Source organism: Hipposideros armiger, unplaced genomic scaffold, assembly GCF_001890085.2.
Source record: "Hipposideros armiger isolate ML-2016 unplaced genomic scaffold, ASM189008v1 scaffold_25, whole genome shotgun sequence".
Taxonomy (NCBI): domain Eukaryota; kingdom Metazoa; phylum Chordata; class Mammalia; order Chiroptera; family Hipposideridae; genus Hipposideros; species Hipposideros armiger.
In genome coordinates this window covers 784,982-793,000 of record NW_017731375.1, presented here as the reverse complement: position 1 = coordinate 793,000, position 8,019 = coordinate 784,982, and positions in this window count along the sequence as shown.

Sequence of the window (8,019 nt, the reverse complement as noted above, 5' to 3'; positions counted from 1 at the left end):
GAAATGTTTAATGTGAGAATAAAAAGTATGCAAAGTGGCCTACAAAGTGGTAAGAATGATATCAATGTTGCTGACGCTGGTCAATTTCACTGATAACGACCACAAATCAAATGAGATCCAACCAGACTGCTCGCAGCCTCCATGATCCCAACAGAGGTAGCTTGATTAGACAACCAAGTACCCATCTAATGAAGCTGAACTACCCACACACTTTTTCTGAAAGCAGATTTTGGACTACCTGCATCACAATAACCTGTAGTGTTTAAAAAAAAAAAAGCATTCAATGCTGCATTTTAGGGCACCTATGAGCAAGTTAGGGGGGAAAAATCCCCCTGTGGAGCTCCTTCTTTGTGTAGAATATTAGAAAAGATGCTTCTTGAGGGTGGTCATAAAATGCTGGTAGGTGTTGAATTTAGAGACAGGAGTATATATGAATTCATCCCTCCCACCACCGTTTTACTTGGTGCTTTTGTGCAGTGCATACATTGCATAATTGTGTAATGGCTCTGGGTATCCATCTAAGGACCAATATGTACAGTTACCACGTTCCACATGGGAAAACAAATCCCAGGAGTTACTAGGCAGCCTGAACCCTCAACCTTAAAGCAGACTGTTTTCCTATCAGAATTCCAGGGGGGCACAAAGCCAGTAGATTTCAGATATGTAAAAGCATTTCCCGATGGAGAGATGATGAAACACTACAGCACACAGGTGATAATGCCTACATGTCTGGGATGGGGTAAATGACCTCCTTACCAAAAACCAGGCTGGGGAGCTGGGGACAGGATAATGTCTCAAATTCTCTTGTAGCCACAGGAATTCACAATTTTATTACCTACGGATGCAAAAACATTTTGGCACACGCTGGGCTGAGGCAGTTCCACTATAGTCTAAGTGGCCTATTAGATGCACAGACCTTTTTTAAATCCTACTCTATGAACGTTTAATATCTGAAATTATTTGAGATGAAAGCATAATACCCAATTGTTACAGCTTCATGAGTGACTCTCTTACTTGCCTAATTACGGCAAGTAATGCTGTCAATAGTGAAACATTTTCAAGAGCTTAACTTTGCACAATTAGAGCTTCTGTGCCAGCTAGAAAAAAATCCCTTAAAGTTTTTCACGTATTTTGCAACACTGAGTGGCCAGCAACTCATTTTAATATTTACAGACAAAATGATATTTGGATAAAGTAAAGGTCAGACTCGAAAAGAACAAAACAAGGCAGAATGACATTCTGAATGAAGTTCTGAGGTTTGGCTTTCAGCTTGGCAGCCAATATAAGGTGAAACAAAAAAATAGAAATAAATTTCACTGCATTCCTCTTGCTGTTAAGTACCACCAACACTTACACGATGTCTAGGATAACTTGAAAAGCATTGAGAAATCCTTCTAAGAAAGCCACACCATTCTGCAAAATTTTTATTCTAATAATGTTTGCTTCTTTCAAAGCATGAATATGTCCTTTTGGCTTTAGTTAATTCTACATTTAGTACCGGGCCCATTTGTAGCATACAGTGATGATTTGTAATTAGAATTCCTTGTTCTAAGCCCAAGATGTTATCCCTACTAATGACCAGAAGCATGACAAAGGAATATGAAAGATCCGCCTGACGCTTCACATAGGTGTTGTGATTCCAAATCTAGCTGATCATCAAACTGTTCAGGGATGTATTCTGAAACTATAGTTGCCAAGTTACGTTCTCAGTGATTTTAATTTCGTCAATTTTTTTTTTAATAGTACTCCAAGAAAATTCCAATCAACCAAGTTTTGGAATCCCTGGTATATATGATGACTTGCACACGTTATAAATGCAGGACTCCTGAAGTTCTTTTTTTTTTTTTTGCTTTTAATCTCTGACATTACGTTTTGAACCTACTCACTACATATGGAATTCCATTAACAGAAAGTTACAACCTTTCATTCAATAGTTAGAAATGCAAACACTATTAGAACAGGAAACGTTCATTAACATAATTCATGATGATGATTCACAACATTTTTCAAGGCCTAGTTGAACCAGGCCTTTAACAGACCACAGAGGGATGAACAGGTTTGTGGGGAGTTTTGTAAGGCTAGCACAGCAGAACAGTACAGAATGGTGCTTGAACTTTGCTCAAACCTATCATCAAATAGAGGGTTTGCATCATGCTGTCACCACTGTTGACCTACGTGACCTGAGCAGGCTAATTAACCTCTCTGAATCTCATCTGTAAGTGAAAATAGTCATACACAACTCATACTACGTTGTGAAGAATACATACATGCAAAGTACTTGGAACAGTTCCTCATACGTGGTAAATGATCAATAGACTTTACCTAGTAGTAACCATATAAATAATCCTGTACATAATTTAGCTGAATGATTTCTAACCTGGCTAAGTGAAGAAGTGGCCTATACATCCAAAAATCTAGTAAGTCTGGGTGAACCTGAGAATGTTTGCTTTTTAAAAGTCCTGCAGTGATTCCTGCATCCAGCCAGCAGGGTGAAGGGAGAGCGAGAGTAGTTAGACCAGTGGTTCTCAACCTTTCTAATGCCGCGACCCCTTAATACAGTTCCTCATGTTGTGGTGACCCCCAATCATAAAATTATTTTTGTTGCTACTCTATAACTGTAATTTTGCTACTGTTATGAATCGTAATGTAAGTATCTTTGTGTTTTCCTATGGTCTTAGGCGACCCCTGTGAAAGGGTCATTCGACCCCCAAAGGGGTCGCGACCCACAGGTTGAGAACCGCTGAGTTAGATGAACAGAGGTGAAGAAAACCAAGGCCATGGGATGGGAAAAGAAGTACCTCTGTAAACACATTTAATTCTTAAGTCAAATTTATATGTACATAACGCTAAACATTCACTAGTTTTACAAGCCTTCCCTATATCACCCCATCCCATCCTTGACTTCTGCTTCTGAAAGACAATACTCCATGCTTTAACCTATTTTTCAGGTGGTTGGTGACATGTACCTCCCCGTTTCTTTGTCGCATGTTCATACTGTGGTTTTAGCTCTAATATTTCACTTTTAGGCATTTTCTAATGACTCCCTCCTTTGGAAAATGAGGATGCATGCTTTTTAACCACTCTCTCAACACTATGCACCCCTCCCTCCCAACCTTTTAACACAGTTGTGTCATATTTCTTTTTAATTGCCATATTTGTCATGCAAATACTAACCACAATAGAGCCATGTTATATCAGTGCAATTCTTCTTCCGCGTTTTGTCTTTTCTGAAATTAATACTATCTCATTTTTCACGGGCCCAGTTTTCTATGTTTCTTTCTACTTCATATACAAACACTAAAGTGACTCATAATTCCATGGCTTTCTTGCTTCCCTGGGACCTGGCTGGTTTCTAGGGCTGCTGCACAGTTATCTTTCTGGTCCCTCCCTTCAGTACCATCCTGGGAATTCCTGTCACCTCTCTCTGATATTGGATGCTCTGTTTTGTGATGTTTCTCTTGATTATTTCCACAGCATATTATTCCACAGCTTGGGGGAATGTGACATTAAGACCTGGCACATTGAAAATGTGTGTGTTCTGCTTTTCGCTCTTGTTTGTTACTTTGGATAGGTGAGGGATTGTAGACTGCACGTAATTTTCTTTTGGTTTTGTACTTTTTCTGCTCTGCGAATTCCATCACCTTCAGCTTCCTGCTTTTTTTTTTTAAAAGAATTTTTTTTTTATTGGGGAACTGGGGGGATGGGAACAGCGCTGGGGAATTGGGGTAAGGGGAACAGACAAGTTGCTGTCCTTTTGTTCTTCGGTCTAGTTGTGGAGAACGTTGCTTCACTGGCCCAAGTTGACACCATCACTGCTCTCTTCCCGGGAGAGGCAGATCAGTCGCCGGCTTCTGGACGGCCGCTCACAGTGGCTGCTGGCCACACACGGTAGCCCATGGCAGCCCACTGCCACAGGGGTTGCAGCCTACGCCATCGCCGGTGACTCACGGCAGCCCAGCTCCAGGTTGAGCTGTTGTTCAGCATCTTAGCTGTGGAGGGCAGTGTCACTGGCCCTCATATGTGGGATCCGAACCGGGGCCCTCTGGCATCCCAAGCCAGTTCTTAACCATCGCGCCACTCGGCTGGCCCAGCTTCCTGCTTTTTAATAGTACAATTAAGAATACCTATAGTGTGATTTTAAATATGACTTTCAGAAGGAGAAAAGGTAAACAAGTGTACCAGCTGTCACTTAAAGCATAACCAGCTGCACTAGTAGATAAACGCTCGAAACTTGGTAGCATAACATGCTATAAGTTTGTTTCTCTCTAACCTGAATTACAATGGATGGTGTTTTTGCGTTTTCTCCTGGAGGGAAGTTCTGCCCATGTAGCATCCAGGGACCCAGGGCTTATCTTCAAGACATGGACGGGTGTTAATTTCTAGCTAGCAGATGGGGAAAGAGACAGAGGGTAGATAGATGGTGAAGAGGTTTTTATGTGTCAAGCCTACGTGGCCTATATGACTTTCAACCATATTTTATGTGTCAGAACTCAGTCCAATGGCTATAACTAATAGCAAAAGAGGATTATAATACAGTCTTCGGTGTGCCTAGGCATGAATAGAAACTTCTGTAGCTGGTACATTGCTATTGAAGAAAAATGTAATCGTTGCAGTCACCATAATTTGACATAATTGGCTATGGGGTTACATCATAGCAGCATTACAGTAAATTAGGTAATATTCCATCCAATTGAAAACACACCCCTGGCTATGACTCTGATAGAGAAATGTCACCTCTATTCCGTGCTCTGTCTGTCCCAGTGTTCAATTTATGTGATTCGTCCAGAAACACTAAATTCATTGAATTACCATTAAAAATGTGGCAATAATAATGACGATGATAATGATAACCATGACAGAGGACATTTGCTGTATTCGAAGTCAGTATCTGATACTCTGCTGAACGCTTTATGGTCTGTTTCTACTGTGGTTCATACAGTAAAATGTGATATAAGTAAGATTTTTATCCCTGTTTCACAGGTGAACCAGTCTTAGAATTTGGTCACAGTCCTACAGGTAGGGGACACGGTTTCAAGCCTAAGCCTGTGCTATTCAGAAAGATAACAGGCTACCTGGCTACCCTCTATACCACGCTGTTCTGCATCATCCCATAGGAATTTAAGCAGAGCCTTATAAAAACGCCCAAGGTGTGATGTGTCTTTTTACTTCTCCATCATTAATATGCCTTCTCTGATGCAATCAAACATTCGGGTTTGAGTTACAAGAAGGCAGCAAATAGTTCCAGGAGTCCTGATTCTTTCCTTTCATCAAAATCTCAAATATGTGTTCTTTATGGTCGAGCTGCTGAAATTCATAAACAGCATAAATAATTGGACAATAGCAAGCCTGTTGTGTTTAATGCATGTTCAGTGCTGTAATTCAGTCCTGAAAATTGCCCTCTCCGGTAAAGCCGCCAAGCCGAAACAATGAAGGGTTTTAGCTGCAAAGTGAAGTTTTTCTGGAATGATAATATTCCTTTTGACCTGTGGGATGACTAAGTGCTATTTAATTCCTTCCCTTTCTTCACTGCTGTGAAAAAGGCTTAGAAACAGGCTGGAGCAGAGGTAACGTTTCCTTTCAAAGTCATAGCCAGACGTTAGAACTCCCAGGAGAATGCGCGATGCATTCCAGTTGGTGGTGGCGTACCTTATTTACTGTAATGCGACACACGTCCTTCTTTCTTGTTGCTATCGCAAGAACTATGATGTAACACCAGAATCAATTATTTCAAATTATAGTGACTGGAACAATTAGACTCTTTCTTCTAGAGCAGTGCACTAAAAATTTAACGGGGGCTGAAATGGAACTAGTTTATCCCTGGCTGAAGGTAGCTATACAAAAACAGCATGGCGGCTCCTTTTTCAAGAGATTGGGCTTTTAGATTCTGTTACTATTAATCACATTAAGAGAGAAACACTATAGTTGTCAAGTTTCAAACAAAATCAACTCTGGCTTTGAACCGGCTGCAATGCCAATACTTAAGTAGCTAGGTTCCGTTTTTTTGTTTGTTTGTTTGTTTGTTTCCTTGCCATTTCATCAGGGTGCCAACTACAAAGAAACTATGGGGATCTTTACATGCAATCCCCTCTCCTGGCTGTTTCAATAGCATTTGATCCGATGTGGTGATGTTTCGGTTCCTCACTATATGTAGCCCGGGCATGATCAATACCGAAATGCTTCTCCTAAATGCTTTGCCTAAACAGCTTAGATAATAAAATTCACAAGCAGTAAAATCTATAAATGAGTTACTGACAGAGCAGGGATGTCACCCAGAGATACTGATTCTAAGGGAGAGTGATATCTGAGGCTGATGGATAAAGGTTTAAAACGGCATGCCTGTATCATCAGCAATATAGACAGCCCTAGGCAACAGCAAGGAGCTGGAGCTGCCCTGGGAACCCTTCTGGGCTGTTCAAGCCGTATTTTATGGTGGCGGCCGCCAGCCCCTTCCCTCCCTGGGCACTCCCTATGCTCACACTCCCTACTGCAAAGCCTGCTCTCGAAGCTTGCTTTCTCCTTCTTCATTTGCACTAAGCACACAAATGATAAATTTAACACTGTGTTATTACACTCCTAAGAGGAGATGTTGCATTTTCATAAGGAAGCCGTCTAGGTGATGAAAACTATTGGAACTGTATAGTAAGCCAAAGGGCCTGGGAAGCATATGAGATCTTCTTGGCACACACGAAACTCATACAATGTAGTAAGTCCCTTCTGTTTCCTATTGGTGAAATAAATGCAGGTGTACAATGAAATGTGAAGTCCAAGGAGCTAGGGCTAGAAAATGTATTGAAGCCACTGTTTACCTTTTAAAAAAGGAAATACATGAAACAGCTGTATCAGGTTAGCAACATTGAAGATGCTTGTAGAGCAAGCCAACAAATGCTTGTTGGAAGTCAAACAACTTCTTAGCCTTAGCAAAGGAGAATAGAATCACTGGTGACGGGTCCCTAGAGCCTGCATTTAGACAAGCACCCGCAGGTTTTCCTATGACTGGCTTGGTGGGTATAGATTCTGGAGTCAACCTGCCTGGGTTCCTATACTCAGCTCAACCAGTTACCATGTACACATGATTGAGCTCTGTGCTTTGTTTCCTCATCTGTAAAATGGAGATATTAATGGAACCTACCTCACAGGATTGTCAAGAAGGGTCAGTGAGTGAACAGTTGTAAGGCACTTAGAATCGTTCCTGAAATGATACAGGAGTTTGCTCAACAATAACTAAATGTATTCAGCTTTAAGAAACACAGATCTAAATGGTAATGCCTCTAAAGTCGTTGCCGCTATTTCAGATAATTGATCTAAAAGATAAAGGTTGAAGCCAATGCTGGTAATCGTGCCATATTAATTGAAGTGATGCTTTATTTATAATTAATCTTGCATTCTATATGACTAAGTAGAAGGTACTACATCATGGAGAGTGCATTAAACGAGAGGAGGAAGAATACGCCCTTAAGATGGAGATGATGTGAACCTGGTTTTGCTGCAGTTTCTTTGTCTAGGAATACATTTATCCAGAAATATATTGACTTGAGAGAAATATAGTCATCGTTTTTTATTTAATGTAGGCAATTTGTGCAAACACGAATAAGCCAGCAGGTTGAAATAAATACCCCAATATCCAAAGAAGTAAGCTCTGTAGTGTGTATTCAGAGAGGAGGTTTTATGAATGAAATGTCTTCCGAATGTGTTGTATCATTCCAGACATGGCAGGGATAATGCATATAAGAGTCATCCACGGAAGCCTTATGCAATGAAGTGAAAAGAGAGTAGTTTTGATTTTCTTTGAAGTGTTTTCTTGGAAAGAGAGATAAAAGCAGACATCTATTTTCTTTGATGTTTTTATCCTAAATTTTGTGTTTGATTTTCCTATAGACATTATACATTTTTTTTCTTTTTTTTTTTTCGTTTTCAATTCACTAGGACCATCTCCGTATTTTCAAAGAAGCAAAGGGCGACAGGGATGGCAAGTCCCAGGTAGGGTAGGCACCTTGGCAACCGTGCGGTGGAGGCGCTGAG